Raw genomic sequence first — 22,433 nt, 5'->3', positions numbered from 1 at the left:
TGCAGCATAATATTCTCATCTTTCAAGTTTTGACCTGGTTTTGCTGTAATATCATGAAACTGAGCTTTCTTCAGGGAAATATCAGTAAAACATCATGCTCTTATGAAGCAACTGTCAGTGTTAATTTAGTTACAGAGACATTTCTTTCAGTGTAAGCAAGATTTTTTTATATTCTTTTGATGCAGTGCTAGTTTCTAAAAAATATTTTTAATCAAAGGATTTGTCATTGTTTTTGCAATATTTGAGTCAGTTCACAATACCAGTCTAATAGAAATTTTTCTTCAAATTCCATAACATTGAAATGTACCATTTAAAACTGGTTTGCTGTCTAAATTACTTGATTTTTTGTCCCAAATTTTGTGTATAATTTTGTTATCCAATGTTTGAAACGTGCTTAATGCAAACTGAGTTTACTAAGGCAAGTAATGCGATTTGATTTAAGAACAGAAACATACAGATTCTGTTCTTCATACATAGATTTAATTTGACATTATTGCTGTAATAATCATGATTAATTCATACAATAAATGGCACATTCTTTGCTGAATGTGACTTTTATTGAAAAAACAAAATTAAGTACTTAATTAAAATATCTATAAACTTCATGCAAAGAAAGAATCTTCTAAGTTAAGCAAGTACTTCTACATGCTTCTGCACAGGCATGTTTTCCTAGAATTTCCAACACACAAATTCAACCTTTTATGAAAAACAAACCAAGAACAAAAGGTCTTCAGTTATGATTGATATTAATTCACTCCTTCCTCCTGCATCATTCAGAAGCTGATCACAGTTTCACCGATATAGGTCACATCTTTGTCTGTCTCAAATGCAGAGCAATTAAAGTATAATGTTTCATTTCTGTGGCAGCAAAATATGTGATGCTGCTCATAAGTTTGCTGAATAGGTGCCATTGTGTTCTTCAGAGGTAGCTGCCTGTTAGGGGTAGTTAAAATGTGTTACATGTTGTTTGGATCAAAGCAGTTGTAGGAATGATTGTGCTTCTAGTTATTAATTTATTTCTGTGCAAGGAGAATTATTATTATTATTATTTTGCAAAGAGAATTATTGCATACATTTCTGTGTATACACAGTACAGCATTGTGAAGGCAAACAATATAAAGCTTTCAGTTTGTGATACTGAGAAATGAAAGTGCTATTTAAAGATGATTGTTCTGGTTTTGTTTTCTTTTGAGGCTGGCAGTAAAATACTAGAGGAAAACTTGAAAAAGGATGAGATTGATCCAGTTCAGTTTATAAAGCAGCCAAAGGTGTGATAGAACCACCATATTTTAAAATAAAACCCAATACATAAGTATTAATTTCATTTTATTTTAAAAGCTGAAGTATGGATCCTGACTTCTTGACTGTTCATATCAAATAAAGAGAACATGCAAGGCTTGTATCCAACAGTAGAGGGATATGTCTTGACTATAAGCTAATCTGTGACACATCAGTAGACCAATACTTGTTCTTTCTTGAAAGAGATGTAAGCTCATGTCTACACTAAGTATGAAATATGAAATGCAGCCACTATTGTAGGTGACATATTATTGTTAGAGTTCTTATTAGTGGAAAGCATACATAAAAAATGAAGTATGTATGTTTAGCATGTAGCTGGGAAACTGGGTTAAATGCCAATTCTTAGAATTTTACATTCAAACTGAGATATGAAAAGAACTTGAGCAGCTGCAGTATCTACTTCAATATTTACATCATTGCTATGATTTGGCTTTTTCTTCTGCATTTGATGTTTTGAAAATTACTTATTCTAAGACGTAGTTGCCTGGAATTAATCGCTGTTGCCCTAATATCTTTATCACTGATCCTCTGTCTTTAGAGGGACCCCTTCCCCCCTTCTAAAACACTAGGAATGACCATGCATCTGTTACTTTTCTAATGGAATTCAATATGCTAAATACTGAGCTCTTGGCTGTGAACCTTTGTCAGCTCTTCAGTTGCTTGTATTGTCCTTCTGGCTTAACATACCCTGAATGTATTTCTTTTTGTGTCAAATGATATTCAATTTCTCAAATGAAATTCAGAGTATCTAGGAAGACTAAGCTCTGTAAAATACAGCTATAGAATGGCTGCTAAAATTAGAGCTGGCTTTATTGTAAATGCTCCTTCTAAAATACTGGGAGGGGAGGCAGCACTAATGACATAATTCGTATTCTTTATTCCATTACTGATCCATATTTTAAAAGGTCAACCAGAGATTACTGCAGTTTTGGGGGCTTTTTGGTGAAATATCACCCAAACTACATCAGGAAAATGAAATCTGGTACCAGGACTGTGCTATGACTACCTTGATTTGTTGCAATAGGACTACTGTTTAGATTGTGGTGATTTTATAGAGCCTGTGCTTTTGTTCAGTGCATCAGATGGGTAATTCAGCTCAGAAGACCTTATCTTTTATTTCTTAGCAACATAAAACTTCCTATGACATTAATAAGAGAATGGCTTCCATAAACCTTGCACAGATATCACAGAAATTGGTCCCAAATATTTTAATGTTTTATTTGTTGTGAAGATGTTGCTGAATATTAATGAGTATTTTTTTCTGAAAAGCAAGTTTAAAATTCAGCTTTCTTAGTGATTCAATGCATTTAATGATTTAATGTAGTTTGGAAAGAAGTTGTTAGTATCAGTTCTTTTACAATTTTTTTGATGTAAAATACACATCAAATATGGACAATTTTTCTGGTTTCATGTAACATCACATCACTTTATAAACTGGATACCAATTGTGAATTAAGTGGATTCCCATTCAGTGAGATTACTTTTTCCATGTTTTGTTTCATCACAGTGGATCTGGTTGCCTGAGCAACCGCTAAAATACCAAGACTGGGATGCAGCTGATGCTTTCTTCCTCACTTCTAGCCTGACTGCACTCAGGGCTGTGTAGAGCTCCCAGTCTCAGTTGCTGTAAGGAAAGCATTTTCCATCACACCTTACAAAGTGAAAGGTGAATGAACTTCCCTGAACTAGACAAAATCTGTGGTGTTTTGTGTTGAGTGTTCTCCTAAGAAATATGAAGCTGGAGCTGATGCATTGGGTGAAGTCAGAGAACCAAGGATGCACATCTGAGCACACAAGCCACCATTACCCTCTGTTCTTACAGGGGAATTTATCAGAGAAAAAACTGTAGCAGTGACAAGTGGCATGACTTGCTGAGAGACACACATAAAACATGTAGCATAGAGATGTGCAGAAAATCCCAAAATCCTGTCAGAGCTTCACATTTTCTGCACACAGATGGAGTGGTGCCCAAAAGGTGAGTAGCCCTGTGAAGCACTGTTCCTGGGCAGGTTATTTTCAGGAGTCCTGTTCATGGTTTGCGCTCTTGAGCTCTTGTTAGATAAAGAGACACTCAACTGCTCCTCCTCTTGGATTAAACAGACAGAGGGTGGTAGGCCCAGTACATCAAGAAAATTTATCAGTCTAATTTGTTCTTCCACAAAATGAAAATTTCAATACCTTTGTTTAATACACAACCAAATTTCATTGGTCAATTATGTCAAAATATGTGGAAGATCAAGGATAACCATGGTATGTTTCTTAAAAGTATTAACTAGTTTAAGTACTCTCAGATCAGATGCTGAATTATGAAAAACGTTAATTATATTTTAGAAATATTTGGGGGTTTTGAGTTTTTACAATGAGAGAAGGTGAAATTCTCACACTAACATTTCCTTTCCTGAGGCAGTAAGAAGGTATTTTAAGAACATGCTTATAGCAGTGGCAGGAAAAATGAAACATTTTATTCCTTTTTTTAATCCTTTTAGTGGTGAAGAAAATAAGAAGTGATTTTAGAATAAATTAATGAGACATAACTCTCCTGCACATGTGGATAAGGCATTTGGATGCTTTTAGCTCACTTGTTAAGTGTAGAGTTCTGGTACCTGAAGAGAGAGAAGATGGATTTGAGGGATTTTTCCTTCGTCATCTTCCATGATCACAATGAACTGTAAGGTGACAGTCCCCACATCTTACATTTTTACATTTTACAGTCCCCTAAACAATGAGACACTATGGCAGAGGCTCTCCACAAGATTTTTACGTAGCCAGGCTGGGTGTGAGTATTAAAAAGCCACATCACTGTTCAACATGTCTCTGCTGCTGAAGAGCTGTGTAGAGAAGGAATTTATTATTTCAAAGCTGCCCTTTTGCTAATGTATGTGGTGGTTTTGCTTTTTGCTTGTATAAAATGTCCCTTCCTTGTGGGGGTGGTGGGAGTGGTGTGTCTTCTGCAACACTTACAGCTAAACTGAAAATCCAGCCCTGTAGCTATTTTAGTATCAGGAGAAAACGGTCTGTAGAGAGACAGCAATCCGTGTACCAGCTCCACACCCATGTGGCTTGGCTCACACACATGTAAGCTGAAATTAACGGTCAGTTTGAATTAATGCATTTACCCATGGGCACAGTTAGATATAAACCTGGTCTTTTTCTAGGAAAAAAAAAGTCAAAATAAGGGGTTTTTTATGGAAATTTTTTCCCACAATTTTTTAAATGCTATTAATTGACATAAGACATGTCCAGGCTATTTAAGGAGTAATTGCTGAGGTATAGAATTGACAGCAAAATTACTGCTCTTAGATCTTTATCACATTATTAGCTACTTCTGTATACATACTGAACAAATCTGTTTTATACTTGTGATTTCAATATGAATACACTTACTGCAGGGGAAAGCACTGATTAATCACTTGCAGACCACATTTAAGAAAAGGTCTGTATTCAAATGTAAATAACAAACAAAACTGGATTTATGACTTTATTTAGTTTTCAATATTTTAAAAAAAATTTGAACTGCATTTAAGCCATGCACAAGCATGCATTCTGTTTCTGAACAATTCCGTTACATGATTTGCTTTTTAAAGACATTTGTGTCTTTAAAAAGAAAAAAGAAAAAATTCTTCTTGATGTTTACTCTCCCCTGGCACAGCTTGAGGCCATTTCCTCTTGTCCTGTCTAGTTTCCTGGGAGAAGAGGCCAACCCTCACCTCTATACAACCTCCTTGAGCAAATGTTCCTGCTAAGAAATATAGTCCTTAAATGTGTGCTGAGGCAGTATCATGTATTCATTGACTTCCGTACGCTCTGCACATACCAAAGATAATGTCAATTTTTCACCATTTCTTGTTTACCCAGAAGCAGAATTATCACAAAATTATTATTTTTTCAGTCATTCATGCTATCTGTGGGAAATGTGACTCTCTGGAAATGAATATAATATTGAAAAGTGGCAGATGTTCACACCATATGGATTAGTCAGGAACAGCTTCATGAATGTTAGGTATAGCAGAAGATCCTCTGGGTATTTTCACAGAAAGAATTGCGTGGGCATGAAAGACCCAAAGACGTCTACAGTATTCTTGATCTCTCCTGCCAACTTACTGCAGTGCAAACTCGGGGGGTTTTTTGTGTGTGCTGTATGTCTTAAATGGCTTTGAGGAGCTGCTTGGGGAATTGTAGTTCATGGCATGTCTGCAGATGGTCTCTGAACTCTTCAGACTGCTGTTCTCAGCATCAGTGCCTGTTCTTAGGAAGGACTGGATGCAGTGACCTCATCCTGGGTGTGTGCAGCCTTTAATGATGGTATTCCTCCATGAGAGTCGTGGTCTCCTCTTGGACCTGAAGTGAAGGGATGGTGGTTAAAAAAAATTACATGGTTCGGTACAACACAAGCATCTTCTCTGTGAAGTTTTAGCCGCTATTAGAATAGGAAGAAATGGGTCTAGAAAACCCAGAAGACAGAGAACTGGAAATGAAAAAGCAATCATTCTCTAGTAATAGAAATGTCTTTTTCTTCCCTCAATCCAATGACAAATAGGTGGTATTCAGTAAAGAAATCTTTACTGAAGATAATTTTTAATACTAATTATAGTAGTAAAACTGTAACAATACCTGAGTTTTAAACATGTATTTGTATTAATTATTTTTTTACCATCTTATGGAGATCAGTATTGCCTCCATTTCACAATATTTCTGTATTGTACAATTAATGTGTGACAACACAGCAATTCAGGAAATAGAAACAATCTGTGGACCTGTGAGAGGATCTGTTAGCCCTGAGAGAGCACGCTAAATAGACAAAAATTATATTGACCTAGAAGGCTGTATCTTGCACCTGGACTTCTACTTTTGCATTACATTGTATTCAGAGTTAGATAAAGCATGTTCCACAGCTGTGCAGCATTGCTTATTGGTGTGCTTTCCTTGGTAGGGAAATTAGATAAGAAGTGTAAGAAAGCACAGGGATTGAGTCAATTTCTGAAATGTATATGAAATGTGTAGGAGAAGAGGAGGCAGACGATGTGGTTTGGGGTCATAACTTGGAGCAATGAGGAAAGGCTGCATGGCACAGGGTTGATACCCTGTTTTGGAAGCTATTTTATAGTGAAAAGACTAAGAACAGTGCTTTAAATGGAAGTTTCACAGCTGGATTGATAGAGTCTCAACTCTCATATTTTCTGAGCTTTGCTCTCACAACAGAGGCGGGTATAAAATCTCAAGAGATGTTATTTTTCATATGGAATTAAATTCTTTAGGCTACTCAGATGACTTTAAATCATATCAGGCTCTAGGCAGCAAGCTCAATGACTGCCTAGTTACCTAGATAGTTTCTTGAAAATGTCTCTTAAAAAATATTGCTTTGTTTTTCAGAAAGCTCTGTGGTCAGTGGTCATCTCTGTTATAGTGAGCTAGCCACAGCTTCCGGAATAAGATTATATTTGCAGAGATTATTTGGGGATTTTTGGGAGGATTTGCTTGCCAGCATTACAGAATATGAATGCAGTTTTTATTACCAAGAAAAAGGTAATGAATAGAAGTCTAAAAGCTAGATGGGTTGCTGTGGGAAAGATCATAAAAGGGCAAGGTATTTAATTGAACCTGGCATTCATGTCAACATTGCAGACTCCTGATGCAGTTTTTCTTCATACTTTTCTGTGTCCAGTTGCACAGTAAATAAGTGTTTTAAGTGAACACCATATTTCTAGCTCCCTTTCCAATATAAAATGACTCTCAAAGACCCTAGAGACACTGTTTGTCTTAAGCAGAACAAAACACTAAATTGTCTGACATACCAGCCTTCTCAGTGAGAACACTGGGTACCATCTGCCTCTGATTTAAATTCATTGTATCATACTGTGTGAAGAATCATGTTTTGCAAAATAATATTTATCATTCAAATCTTTTAAATATTTTAAATTTATTCTGTTAGAGTTAAACCATAACCATGAAACTTCACGTTTTCTTTTGAAGTATATATGCCTAGGAGTAACACATCATTATGATAGCCAGAGGGCTTTATAAAACATTCTCTAATTTTTCAATTTACTATATATAATGACACTCTGTATACTCTGTAGTTAAATTTGTTTTCTCATACATTCAGTTCCTTTCATGTTAATAAAGAATTCTACAAACATTGGTCAAGTATAAAACCACAGTATAAGCAATTTTAAAGGACTTCTGAAAAATTCGGGGTTTATGGTGAAGTCTGACAAACATGCTAAAAGATGCTGATAATACTTAGCTTTCCAACAGTGCTGATTTCCTTAGCAGGTCTTAAAGCTCTTTAGAAGGAATGGTGTTTTTGCAGCCGAGGAAATTCAGGCAAACTAATATTAGACTAATTTTTGAAATTCATCTGGTAAACAACTGAAAATGCTAGGAGTAGCTCCAGCACAGTAGTTATTACTACAGTAAAGCAGTAGTTTTTACTTTGGATTACAGTTGTTTTCTTCTGCTTTCTGTTCTACTTTAATTAGACAGTCTTCCATTAAGAAAAATAATCACTTTTAATGATTTGTAACGTTGTTCTTTTGGACAATTAAAAAGATAAAGGTTAGTATTTTCAAATATATCTGTGCATGATAGGCAAATTGAGACAAAGCCTAATTCCCTTAGTCTTTTTTGGCAGCCCTGGTATTTTACTTAAATTGTTGAGAATATTTTGCAATACAGACAATTGTGCTGTCTTTAAACTGCCTCTGGCTTGAGAACTGTATTAAAATGGAGCATAACATGGGCTAATTTGCTCAGGGTGGAAGCAACCTTCACAGTCTGTTCAGTGCACCCTAATGATATTGCAAGGTTTCTCTAACTAAGTAGGGTTTTTTTAAGCTCTCTTTCTCTGTACAGAACACTCTAGCTATTACTGTGAGTGCACTGTGGTCACATCTCATGGCCCTGTAAGGAGTTTTAGTTTTGTTCCTTTATGCTGACCTTTCCTGTCACCTCTTCACCCCCTTGTTGTGATTCAGCTGCAATGTTAAATACTGATGAGAGAACTTGGTGCAAGCAAAGGTATTAGTTTTAAGTTACGATAAAGCAATTTTTGTGGATTTTCTGTAGGCATGCAAGTACCTAGCCGTTAAACAAGACAGTTCTGAAGTGTTCATGTCTACAGAGTTTGTTTCTAGTGTACACTTGCATTGATACTTAAAGCAGAGGAGTATTTAACAGAATTTCAATGCATACTCTTATTTTCTTCAAATTACTTCTAACTTCCTAAACTTTTCTCTGACATCTAAAGCATCTTTGAGACCATAAGCAAATTTGCCATTAAACTAGATAATGAAAGGATTTTGTCTGTAAATAAACAAAGTCTGTGTATCCTCTTTTGTATCTGGAAGAATTTGTGCAGAACTGTATGTATCCTTAGTAGAAAGGAAACTACCACGTCAGGTAGTTCAGGTTTTACAGTGGATACCACAATTTATATTTGGAAGGGCAATTTCTTCATGTAATACTCTAAGTGAACAGCTGGTACACAGTAAATTTTACATCATTACAGCTGTCTTCCAAGTGATTTTATGACTCAGCCTTAGTTTGATACTAAGACTAGAAGCTTAAATTACGTTCAATTTTTCTTTCTTCATACTTCAAAAAATGTTTACTTCAGAAGTAAATGAAAGATATCTTAATCTCTTGATTCATGTGATTCTTGACAGTCTGTAAAATCCTAATAATTGATCTCTTTCAAGAAAATCAATTCTTCTCCAGTGGCTTATATAAAAATCAAGTTTCTTTCTAAATATATAAAATCTTTATTCTAGTTTTTATTTAGTAGGTTTTGAATGTTCTACTATAAAAAAAAGTCAAAAATGGCTTCATATTGGTGAATGTAGTTGAATCATTATTATTATTATTCAGCTAGTCTGTGTCACATGTGCAAAGATATCTTTAAAAAAAGCACAATTGCATTCCCACAATCTCAGGAAAAAACAGTTGTTATCCTGAAAACAACTTTTTAATTAGAAGAGTGGAAATTTGTCATGGTGGCAGATTTATGACAGTATGGTTTAGTGGAGGTGAGGGTGTGTAAGGGATGGGAGCCACATCTTGCACTCAGTTATGGCTCATGCTCCCTAATCAATCGTGGTGTCTATACATGGAATTGAGAAAGAAATCCGTCTCCTTCACCTGTTTAATTTAAGAGTATGTGGGAGCCTAACTGTATTAACTGGCTTTGAAGTTGTAGAGGAAACAGAACAATAACAATCTCAGGCAAAACACTTCCAAACTTTTCTTGTGCTCTATCGCAAACAGTGGATCTGCATATTGACAGCGTTTCCATTTTCTGAAGAATGCAGTCAATAGGGTACATAGTTTCATAGATCAACAAATAACCTTTTTGTCAAAAGGCTGAAAGGCATTGTGAAAAGGCTGAAATTCATCCTAAGATTCTGTAATATTCTTTAAAGTGATATAACCCAATGACTTCTTTACCTGCTTACACTATTTTCCTTTTTTCCCTCCATCCCAATGTGTTTCTTAGGTGTACAAACTCCTTGAGTAAGTTTGTTATCTCATGAGGGTTTAGAATGAATTTACCATTTATAAGTTGAGGTTCTCTCTGTAAAATTAGCAGAAGGAAAAGTAGATTCTATATGTGTATTGGTATCTTCCAATTTACAACGTTTGTGATGGCAAATATAAGTCAATGTAATAATGGGCATCTCTGTTTGGGATTTTTAATTTTTGTTTTGTTTTGTCCAGTATAGGCCAACTCTTCATGAGAAAGGCATGGGTTCATGAAACAGGCTAAAAATACCTTTGGTATTCTGTTCCTTCTCTTTGATCCCTTCTCTCTTCTCGGTTGTTTGGTTGAACTTTGCCTAATCTGCCTTTAGTTACTCAGATATTATTGGAATTCTCCCAAAGTGGTGACTTCTTGTGTTAGTCGAGGAATCAGCTATGGTCTTGGCATCTAACTCCAGCTATGCCAGAAGCTTGGCTTCCAGCTTTGGGCTTTGTACTCTTTTGTTGGGTTTGGGATGTTGTTTGGTTGTTTTCAAATGGTTCTGGAGACTTACAGGGACTGAATGAGAAGGAAAACACTTGGGACACCAGATTTTTTTCTGAGGCCCATGAGTACACTAATTCTCCTTGAGGAGTCAAAACACAGGCCATATATGTGACTGCACACCAAAGAAATAAGTATACAAGAACTGAGAATGTGTCTTTGATGACTTTGAAAAAATTCTGCCTTCTTTGCTTAGCAAGAACCTTGATTTTACAACCTGGTTTACAACTCAGAACAGCATGGCTGAGCTCACCACATGTCATAGCTGAAAGAACTGCTGAGTGAATATGGAACATGCTAAGAAAATTCACTGTTGGCACAGCTAAATATTTGAGGAAGCGTTAATTTTTTTAAAAAAGAAAAGAAGACATCTGTCAAAATTAAGTTAGCAAAAAACCCCATATAAAATGAGTAAATAAAAGGTATTTCAGGTTATTCTAGTCCTTTAAATTGAATCAACATATAGTTTTTCAAAGGTACTTTAGCTACTGTAAATTTGTCCTTAATTTTGTTGTGAGTTTTCCCATGATTGTTGTGATTGTGAAACTGAGAACATTATTGTGATTTAGTCCAGAAATTGTCAATGAGAAATATATAGGTTTAATTAAAGCGGGAAAATAAAACGTAATAGTGAAAATAATGTCATAGTTATTTGTGTAAGAAAAGTTGCATTTAAACATGATTGACTTCACTCAAGAAGCACAGTGAAAATAAAAACTCCCTGCAATTCACTTCATCTATAGAGAAACAGCAAACAGAGCAGTGTCCACTCAACAAATATTGGAAAACCTCAGCTTGTACCAGGGCAGTAATTTAGATTTGCTGTGGTTGTGATAATATAGGTGAGGAACACAGCAGAAATGAATGACAGAGATGTCTAATTTCAGTATTTGGATCAAAGGAGCTTCTTGACAGGAGAGATAGGTGTAGCAAGAAGACTGAAAGCTCTTGCTGAATAGTGCAGTTTTGGTAACAGTTCCCTGAAACTATTAGTATATATATAACCAAATAGAAATATTAATATATGTCTATATCTATAATTCATATTCCCAGTTGACTTCTGCTTCTGTGTTTTCCCACTCTCATTTTCTTGCTTACTCTTCTAGAATATTTTTTATTTCTCTGGAATTGTAGCTCTTATTTTAAGTTCTCTCTTTTCTTCTTGGTTGTTTGTTTTTTGGGTTTTTTTTACATATCTTCAAGAAGCTTTTTTGTATATTCCATATATGAATGCAGTGTGAAATAAAGTGAGTTTATAGGGGATTTGCCTTTTAAAAATACTTCAAAAAACACTAATTTGTGAAAGAGGCTGTTATACATGTCCCACTTGGTAGTTGACTTCCTGTTCATTTAACCACTCCTGTCATTCTTCTTGGAAATACCTAATGAATGTCATTTATTCCCACCACCCTCTTCAGCCTTCTTTCATTTAGGTTGGTGCAGATAGGCAGAATAATGAAATAACTTAATCTGAAATGCTAATAACGCTGTAATTTTCAAAGCACCCTATTCCAGGAGTGACCATCTTGACTTTTTTTTTTTTTTTTTTTTTTTTTGACTGTGCTTCTTTATAATAGGTGCTTCTGTAAAAATGCTTTCAGGAAACAAGCATTGGCTAAATACTTGGCATTTTATCTTTGTATCTTCATGAGATTTTTGCAAGCTAATTAAAAAAATAAACATAAAACCACATTGCACATTAAAGTCCTTTTTAGGACCAATAGTAACTTCAAAGTCTCATAAAGAGTTTCTGGGTTTACTATCTGTGGTCATCAGGATAGCTTCTTTGTTTCTTCCTGCTTACTCTGGCTTCCCTTCTTCTCTCTCTTTCATATTTTTACAAAAAAAAAGGTGTTTGCCCACTTTTAATCAGAAAATTTCTCATTATTTTAACAATAAAAGATAGAAAAAAAAAGAAGTAATCTGCAGGATTTTTTTCTGGTACACCTCTGATGGTGCTATCTGATATGCTGAGCTGCTAGTGATGCTTGTTTGCTTTTAGTAAGAGAGCAAAAGGGACTTTTTAAAATTTCTCAGGAGACCATGATAATCTGATTTCCAATTTATTCCAAATGAAGAATATAATAATTAAAACAACTGTAATATTGTTTCTGCAATTATTTGTTAATTATGATTGACTTAATGAACTACTTTTGCATACTCAGGTCTCTTGGGTATGTTTGGTAAATTAGACAATGTGCTATATCTTTTCACCTTTTCACCTTGCATTTGCAAGGAACTTCCCTGTTGATGGAGGTTCTGCCCATCCACATACCTAGAACACAAGATCTCAGTGATCTGTTCTCTCCTTGTCAATTCCTCAGGTGAAATGGAAGCACACTTGCTTAAGTAGCAGAAATACATAAATGATAGGAAGATCAGCTCTTCCTATCTAGTTTGAGTGTTTAGTTCACAGGTGAACATAATTATTGATGTTTGCTCATCAGTCTTCCTGATACCAAGTGTAACATAAATAAATTAATGCAGAATGAAGCATTAATAACATTCTAGGCCTGCCTTTCTTCAGATGTATCTGGTTTAAGGACCTGATGAACTTGTTACCACCTGTCTTGAAGTGTTGTAGATAAGAAATAAATAACTCACAATAAAAAAGAGCTGTTTTCTAAATCCAAATTATCTAATTACATAGTAAGGAAGTTTCTTTTACTTATTGGAGTTGTGCCAACAACTGGATGAGGTATTTTGGTAAGGAATAATTTTCTACATTCTATTATTTCTGGTATTCTGATCAGACTGTTACCTGAAAAGAATCTGGTCAGTCAATTATAGGACTAGAATGGTATTATTCCCACAAATATTCTATTTTTTTATCTCTTAGACTCAGTTTCTGTTTTCCTATTTACAGTTCCTAGACTCTTAAACAAATTTATTTATGTATTTCTACTGGTCTGGAGGATGTTTTTGAAAACTGTACTAACTTAGTGCTTCTGGCTTGATAAATTAGTCCTCTTTATTAGACTATGCTAATGTTTATTATTCTCATGCACATTATTATCCCTAGTTAAGAAAATGTTATTCTTAGCAGGTGTAACATATTTGAAAAGCAGAGCTATTTGGTGCCTATTTGGTATATGTAGCTGCTGTGTTTCAGAGAGAACAGCTGACCCTTATATTGCAGAGCAGTTTCATCCTTTCATGAATGGTAGAATTCTGTGGGAACAGCTGAAGGAGTGACCAGCACCTCTGTCATTGCACTCCTTTCATAGACTATGCCCAGGTGTGGCTTCAGCAGAAGGGTTTCTGTGAGAACTTTTAATCCATCTCAAGCAAAAAAAAACCCCAGGTGAACTCAACTAGTTTACCCAAATGGGGGCAGCTGATTAGCCCTACAAGCAGAGCAGAGATAGTTCTTACACCCAGTTCTGGCTGTGGAGCTCTTAAGTGATACCTTCTCTCTGAACAGCAGCAGGGTGAGTAGTAATATTTTCTGTGGCCATAGCTGTTCAGTAGATGGAACTCTGTCCTCTAACTTTGATATGATCCTAACAGCAGATAAATCATTCTGGGTTTCTATGTGTAGCACTTGTGTTGCGTGACTTTCCAGCCGGTTGAGTAAGAGAGGTTTTAATTACATTAAACTGTGCCTCTCTGTCTCTGTGGGGGCTTCTGTCCTGCAATTAGTTGATGATTCATAGAGTTTTTCATAATAATATATTTGCTTATTTGATTGTATTTATTTATTAAGAGAAACTAGTAAAGTATCATTTGTGATGTCTGAGAAACTGTAGTCTGATGCTTGTTTTTCCTTTAACTATATCTAAAATTAAGCAAGTGCTTTTCTGCATCCTTAATAAAGCTGCACATTTACTCTTCTAGCAGTCATAGTGAATTTATAGCAGGTTAATTCCATGTTCCAAATGCACATATATTTCCAAAATGTCCTAAACTGGTACCCATGGTCAGCCAACATTTCATGCTCTGTGTCACTCAGGTGATCTGGCCTCTTAACTTGATGGCTATTTTGGTAGAAGTATCAACAATCATTACTTTAAAATACTAACAAGTTTTCAGTTCCTATCTAAAGTAAGTGTGTGAAAGTAATCTGAAGTGGGGTATGTGCACATATGAAATTATTTATTCTACCAGAATGGATTCTTTGAGATGTATTGTCTACATCTCCCATCAGTACTCCTTGTCTGCTACTATTTTACCCCTAAGAAACAATTCAAGTGCCAAAAGAGATGCCTAGACCAACTTGGATACTACAAATACTGGTTCACCAGAAAGACAAGAGTTTCCAAGTTGTGTGTCAGACATGTGAGCCCTTGCAGTCACTTTGGACACCCAGGAGTGTCTAAAATGGCCATATGTGTCTGTGTTGAGCCACCCTAATCTCTGCCCTTCTTTTCACAAAATCTGTGTGTAATATTAGTTTTTTAAGTAAACACAGTTATTTGTGAGAAGTAAACAACTTTCAGAGATTGTCAATATGCCTAGAAAGTTATTATTCTTAGCTGAATTATTTTGCACATAATTGTGTCAGGTTTTTTTTAAGAGCATTTATGTTTTAGAAATACTTTTCAAAAGAATTTAAATAGTTATCCTCTCACATTTGCAACCCCCAAATAAATTATTAGGAGAAAGTAAATACAGTTAATCTATTTTTTATTCTCTCATTTTCCCCACTTGGTATGTATAATTAAAAAGATGTGGTGAGCTGCAAGCTTGCTAAAAGACTATGATTTTTAGTGATTAGTTTCAATGCAGTCACATTTAAGCAATTATAAAAAAAATTCAGTAAATGTTCCACAGAGTTGAAAATCTGGATGTAATTTTCCATGGCTGCATATGTACCTACATCTAGAACTGGGCTGTCATTGTACAGACAGAGATATTTTCTAGACAGTCTTAATTTTTGTACACTTTTTGTCCCTACAGCTTTGTTGCTACAACATAAGGAAATTTAGCAAAACCTGGAAAAGGCCATTTGGGGTAGGGGGCCTTTATTTTACATTATTTCTTATGAAAACACCAATTCCATTCTTTATGGATTTGAGGCATAATTTGAAACAGAGCATAGATGATCTTGCATGTGGAATGAGGATAGAGAAAAGCTGAAGTATGTTAAAAATACTGCTCTGATCAGAAATATATTCTTTACCAAGGTTAGAAAAGAGAAATGTATGGTCAGTGCAAAAAACAGAACATATACTTTGCTTTCTGGTTTTGTCTCATGCAGGGCAAAACTGAGCTGTTACTTGGGCAGATCATTCCTTTTAAGTGAAATTGTTGTGCAACATCTCCTTTTAGAAACATTATTCTAAGAACCATCCATTATGTTTTCCAGTTTCCTTTGCCTTGAATATTGGTAAGTTTTGTTTCCACTTGGTGGAGAAATTTGTCACTCCTTCTTTTCATTTGATGAGTGAAATATCAGGAGACGAACGTGTAACAGGGTTTTTTTACAGCCTTCAACAAAAGGATATGGTTTCAAGAGCTCATCTGTCACATTGATATTGCTTTGCACTGATTTTGGTTATTAAGTGTCACCAAGTTTTCCTCTTGCATTACTCTTCCCTGCTGTATTACATTGTCAAATTAACATGTACTTTCTCAACTGCTTTCTTCCGCAAAAAGAGATCACCACAGATTTTTTCAGTGCGATTATGTGATCTTTCTGCAAAATTGAATTTTACATCCATTTCCATTCATCTCTCAGAATTCCTTATGAAAGATTCACAGAAAGTTGCAAAGAAACACCAAGATCTGGTGGGGTTTTTTCATACTTTTGCTGCGTGGCAGAGCTGAAACATTCTGGCAGAATTTAGCTTGAATGTGAGTGTTGAATTCATCCAGTATTTCACCTGAGGGATATTGACCATTATTTTATCTGTCTCATATGCTTAGTTCGTAGAAATGCTAGCATGTTATTTTTCTGAAGAATCCTAATTTTGATGTGCAGGCAGAAGGCAGAATTTTGTGCTGTAAAATGTGATGGTTCATGAGAGCCTGTCTGTCTTTAAGATGTCTAGGAACTATGCCTTATATAGTCACATCGAAAGAAATTCTCATGGAAACGGCATTATGGAGGTGGCAGCTGCAGCTCTTTATTTTTGTCTGTATTGAATTTTGCAGTAAAAGGTTAACCCTTTATGTGATTGCGAAAATTACATTTATGTCCTCCTCAAATACAGAATATACACGTATCAAAAAGAATTTCAGAAGATGTACAGAAGACTCAAAACAGCTCAATAAGAGCTAGAATTAACTCTGTTCATACCAGATTACACTGATATTGCTGAAAATTTGGACAAGGACTATATTTAGGCGTTATAATATAGTTGGAATTAGCAGCAATTACTGTCTGATATCCTTCCTTACAGAAAGCTCTTTCTCTTCCTTAGATGCTGGCGAGCAATGTTCAGAAAACTCCATATGGATGTAGATTTTCTGGGAAAGATTTCTTTCTGGGAAAGAAACTCTGAAGGTAGAGATAGTGAGGCAGTGAAACCCCTCAGTACAGAGTCAAGTGCAGACTGCAACATTAAGGGGTGAGTTGGCAGTTTTGAAGCTTGCAAGAGCAAACTCCCAACCCACAGAGACGCTCACTGTGATTTCTCAGGGAATGGGTTTGGAGAAGCTGGCAGTGCTGGAATCTGGGCACAGAGCCTGGAGACCATCGACAGCAGCCTTGCCACCCACCTTCTGGTGGTTTCTCTAGATTTAGGACTAAGAAGAGGAAACTGCAATCTGGCTGGACACTACTGCTCCTCTTCTGTGTTGTTGCTGGTGACAGTAGAAGCCCACACCCTTCATTGCTTGCTCTGTAATCTTGTTGTTCAGTCTCCCAGGTCCATAGTACCTTGCTATAACATTTATTTGAGTGAGAAAACATTGCTCTGCCTCATCTAAGACATCTGCAGCCAAAGTTCTGCCATCAAAGGGCTGGAGCTTGGTCAGAGCACTGTGTTTGCTGTGGGAAACAATGCCTTCTTGAATATTGCTACTTCTGTTTTTCAATACTATGAATTTTCTGCCTTACACTTTTTCTTGCTGATCATCCCATTTTATATCACTTTGGCAATAAAAGCGATAGCCTCACTACTGAGGGTATTCTAGTGTCTCCAAAGCAATCTACTATGCAAATATGCTTACCCATCCTTCTATAAGAGGGTAGTTTCCAAATATTACTCAGTTCTGACTGTTGGTTTTAGCAAGCAACTGAATGTGGGGAAAAGGGAGTTGAGAATACATTTTTGGGCAGATATTACACATGTGCAGAGTGGGAGGCTAAAAACATCTTTCTGGATCAAATGAAAACGTAGATTGAATAGATTAATTGTGTCACAATACAGTTGTTACCATAGCTATAGAAGAATTTTCTAGTGAATTTTTATTTTACATTAGAAATTTGTGCCATGACAACAGCAATGCCTGTTAAAGATCTAACTCTGTCATTATAATTTATCTATTACAGCTCTTTTCATTAGTGTTATTAACAACTGTTATTCTCCTGAATGTACTTTAGTTTGGAACATAGAATCTCTTGAGATACAAATGTGAATAAGACAATTTCCAATTTTATATGAATGCAAAATTCACAGTATTCAGTATGCTTCTGATTTTCTTAATGTGCTCTGCAGTCTTGGAGTCAGAATCAGGAAAAAATATCTGAGTTTGATGAAGCATCTGTAAATTATAACTCTCAAGTACTGAAAGTGAGAAATGGTATTCCTTATAGTTCTATATATGTACCACAAGCAACTGTGCTGGGGTGCATCAGTGTGAAAATAAATAGCTGATTGAATTGCAATCTGCTGCCTAAATACCAGTTTGGTTGTATATAAACTGGTGATAATAGCAATATGTATCTGTGGCTTTGAGATTATGGCACAACTGAATTTATTTGTAATTCCAAATGTAAATGTTTTCCTTGTAACACGGATATGGCAGTATCACAGTGATTTTCAGAAGTGATCTGTTCAGATGGATAAGCTGTACGTGCTCTTGTAATAACACTAAAGTTCTGTAGAAATGACATCTGTTTGTGTTTTGGTATTTATGATACTATTTACAAGTAAAAAGATAAAGTGGTAAGAAAAGTATCTGGTAAGGAAGCAAGGTCCTTTCTGTTGGCTTTTTTTTTTTAAAATTTAAAAAAAATGTACTTTCAAAAAGAAAAAAGTAATTTATAGGCTGAAAGCTTCTCTTCACTGGGATTCAGTCCAAGAGCTTAAACTTTGCCTGCTTGCTCTCCCTGGTATCCCCACGCTCTTCCTTGAAGTCCCTTCTCAGAAAGTTTGCCTAAATGCCTGTGAGAAAAAATCCCTGCCATTATAAAATGGCTGTTCACTGAGTATAGATCTATGTGATGTGATTGTTTATATCTCTTCTTAGTGCCAGTTAGGTTGGTTGAAATAATAAGAATAATAAGAAATGAAAATAAGAATTAATAAAAGGTTCAATATCATGGGTTTTTTCAATGCACAGCAATATTCAAAAAAAGAATTGTTTTGACATATTCAAAAACAAGGAGAAAATAATATATGAAATATCACATTTTGTGCATTACTACTAAGCCTCAGGAGAAATATTGATTTCAGTATCACTTTTCTTGAAATCAATGGCAGAAATATGCAACAATTAAAAAATACTTATCTCAGAGATGGGTAACTATTAAAAGCTAAGATTTTAATTTTTTTTAAATAAAGTTGCCTGTTTTAGCAAGGATATAGTAGTAGTATTATATTGTCCTGTGTAAAGCTTTTCATATATTAAGTTCTTGAGGCTGACATCTTGGATACTCCCACGAACAGTGAAGCTGTGTTTTTAGATAATGGTGCAGTTTGAAGAGGTTATTTAACATCTCATGTTTCAGGTCTTAGGTCAACAAGTACTGACTTGGAATAAGAAAAAAAGCATACTCTGGAAAATTATTTTATAGTTATCTATCTGTTGCACGGTTTATTTTATAGTTATCTGTTGCATGGTTTTTTTTTTTTTTTGCTTCTATGATTTTTTTAGACCGTGATAGTGAGTGGTAGGCTACTGTACTATTCAGAGCAGTGGTATAGTCCATCACTGTACTCTATTTGCTGAACATAAAAGTATTAAACATTAACTGCATTAGGACACTAAAATAACAATACAAGTCTGTATTCAAAGAGCATTAGCCTCAAGAGTTATCAGCTCAAAAGTCAAAAGATTCAGAATTATAATTGGTTCAATACAGTGTTGATTGGAAGGGATGTCTGGAGGACTTCTAGTCCATCCTCCTGTTTGGAGCAGGACTGTCATCATGAGATCAGACATGTCTTTTCCTAGCCAGGTCTCGAAACCTTCCAATGGTGGAGATGCCACCACTCTGGATGAGCTGTTTTAGGGCTGCAGTGCAGCATATGATGCTGCTTGCTTCTTAACCTTCATCATGACCACATGGATTTTCTTTTTTTTGCAGCCCCAGTCCTTTTAGTTGCCTGATATAGATGTGGTTTGCATTGCTCAAAATTGTGGGGTGAAGAAGGTATAGCTGTGAGATCTTTGCTTACTTTGTCACATGATTAACAAAGCTCTTATAGAAAGCAAAAAGTATCAAAGAGAACTGACAGCTGAGGCAGCTGAAAGCAACAGAGTGAATACTGTGTCTCTGCCAGAGCTTTTATTACTGTGGTCAAGAACACCAAAGTTTATCCAAGTAGCCATTAACAGTATTCCTTGCTTTGAGTGATGAATTTGAGACATTAGGGGTCTGATTTGTTTGATCTACTGAAGTGAGTAGCAACCATACTTTGAAAATATTGTGTTAAAAAATGTCAAATGCTGCAAGCAAAGAAAATCTTGAGGAATTTCAAATCAGATGCGCAAACATCTGTACATTTTCGGCATTATATCCATTTATCAAATTAGTCTAATATCACATTACAGTCTCACCTTAAAAGAATATATGAGCACCTATTTGTGAACTCCTTAGATAATGGACAGCATAAAAATTTGGGAAGCCATTGAATAACTTGATATTCAAAGAATTTAAATGCTGGGCAGTAAATCGATAATAGGACCAGTCTTTCTGAACAAAGAGAATATAAACCCCTGGACATATTTAAAATATGTGAAGATGTGACACTTAGAGGCATGGATTGGTGGTGGACTTGGCAGGGCTGGTTTAACAGTAGGACTTGATCTTGAAGGCCTTTTCCAAACTAAAATGTTCTATCATTTTATGATACTATGAAAATGTTGAGGAGTTTCTTCTTCATTAAGTGAACTTCATTCTGAATACTAAGTAAAGCAGACAGGGTAATTCTGAAAACTAGTAGTGATCATATAGAAAGTGAAATAGAGTGCTTGCTAACACATAAGAAGACTGATAGGTGCACAAGCAACCTTTGTTTTAGTCTTTCCTGACTTGCTTAAAGTATTTGTGTGGGTATTTTAAAGATGAAAGTTATACCTGCAGTAGAATATATATACTTACATGTACCCAGTGCAATAACTGTTGTGAAAGATCAAGCTGAAAAAGGCTGATACAATATATTTGTAATCTTTGAATACACGGTAAACTGCTGCCACTGCAACTAACAAAACAACCAGAATTAATGTTTTGATATGTCATTGCCACACTGCTGTAAAGTCAGAGACACACACACACACATGCATTCTAGTAATCACTACATATATTTGCTGACCACAGAGGAATGGGAGTTCTCAGTAAGAACCAACTTAATTACAGTAGTAAATTGAAAAAAAGTCAGGGTATGAGATGACACTGGTGATTGGCAGTCTGTGCTGTTTGACTGTTTGGGTTTTTGCAGTCTGTGGCCAACACTGAATAGACCCAGCTAGACAGTACCCAGGCATAGTGCAAATTTTAGCTGGGACCAGAGGCCATTCCCAATAGTTATTTGGATGGGTCAGCTCTGTCTTGAGAAGGAGGAGAGCTTGACTTAAAGGACCTGAGCCTAATAATTCCTTTAGATCCCAATAGCTATTGGCCAGTGCTATTTAGTAACATAGAGGTAGCAAACATAGTAGTGAAATTCTTGCAATCCAGGTGTCTTTAAGCTTTTCTTTTTCCCGATTTATTCCTCCTGGTTTACTTTGTCCTGACAAAAATATTTATCTCTTCAATGAGTTCAATTCACAGCTATGATACTTGTCTATAACATCAGAATAGGATTCAGTTCACGACTGAGGTATCTAAATGTAAGTATTTGAACACAAACTGAATGCCGTCTCTGGCAATAATCAGTGGCAGTATAGTCAGCCCAGTTAACAGAGTACAGGGAGTGGTAGGTTCCACTGAATTTGTCAATCTGATCTCTGACTAGGGCTGGAGCTCACCTTGTTCTTACCCATGGAGAAAAATGAGATGTGTTAATCAGAAGTGGAATCTCAGCTGCTGAGTTTTTCATGTAAAGGAAAAGCACCGAAGCTAATGATTATTTGCATTATTTATTCCGCATTTTAAATTCACCTTCAAAATTGCAGACATACATATAATTCAGCAAATTTTAGAAATCAAAGAAAGTGAGAATGTCCCACATCCTCCTTTCCCCCTGCATTTTTCCCCTAAACCAAGTTTTTCTGGGTTTATTGATCCCTTAAGCTCTGTCATGTCCTACATTTAACCTTTCTCCATAACACCTTACATCTTTTTCACTGAAAAATGTATGAAGTGTACATTCTAGTTGTTTCTCAAAGAAGAAAAGTATATTTTCTTAGGTTCTTAGAATTTTATCTCATATATATCATATCATAGATAAAATATCTTCAATATTTTAGCAAATAAGAAAACCATTTAATTTTATATTTTTAAACTGCTGACTAGTAAAAGAGTTGATGAAGTTTTGAAGTACACACCAAAATCTTTCTTCTGTCATTCATAAAGTCAAGCACTGCTTTCTTTTGGAAAGGATATTTTGAGATTTGATTGGGGTTTTTTTTGCCAGCAGATACTTTAGCTAATTGGAGAAAACTGCTCAATATCTTTGCAAATTATGACATGACGCTATGGGTGATTCGTTCTGGTAGCTACTGCTGTGCACACAGTCCTACAGTTAGAGTCTGTCTAGAACATACAACTTGTAGCAAGAATGAGATTAAGTATTTATCTTTAATGAAGTAGTTATAGAGATGTGACCATTAGAAGGGACAC

The 22,433-nt window shown here is 35.5% G+C and overlaps 1 protein-coding gene across 9 annotated transcripts in view; it reads left to right on the top strand.

Moving 5' to 3' along the window:
• ANKS1B (ankyrin repeat and sterile alpha motif domain containing 1B) overlaps nucleotides 1–22,433 on the top strand; it is a 397,467-nt gene that overhangs the window by 165,189 nt on the left and 209,845 nt on the right. The window lies entirely within an intron of this gene.

Source organism: Lichenostomus cassidix, chromosome 1Aa (assembly GCF_008360975.1).
Source record: "Lichenostomus cassidix isolate B80296 chromosome 1Aa, HeHo_3.0, whole genome shotgun sequence".
Taxonomy (NCBI): domain Eukaryota; kingdom Metazoa; phylum Chordata; class Aves; order Passeriformes; family Meliphagidae; genus Lichenostomus; species Lichenostomus cassidix.
The sequence above is the reverse complement of the archived record's forward strand: the minus strand, read 5'-3'. Positions and strand labels throughout refer to the sequence as shown.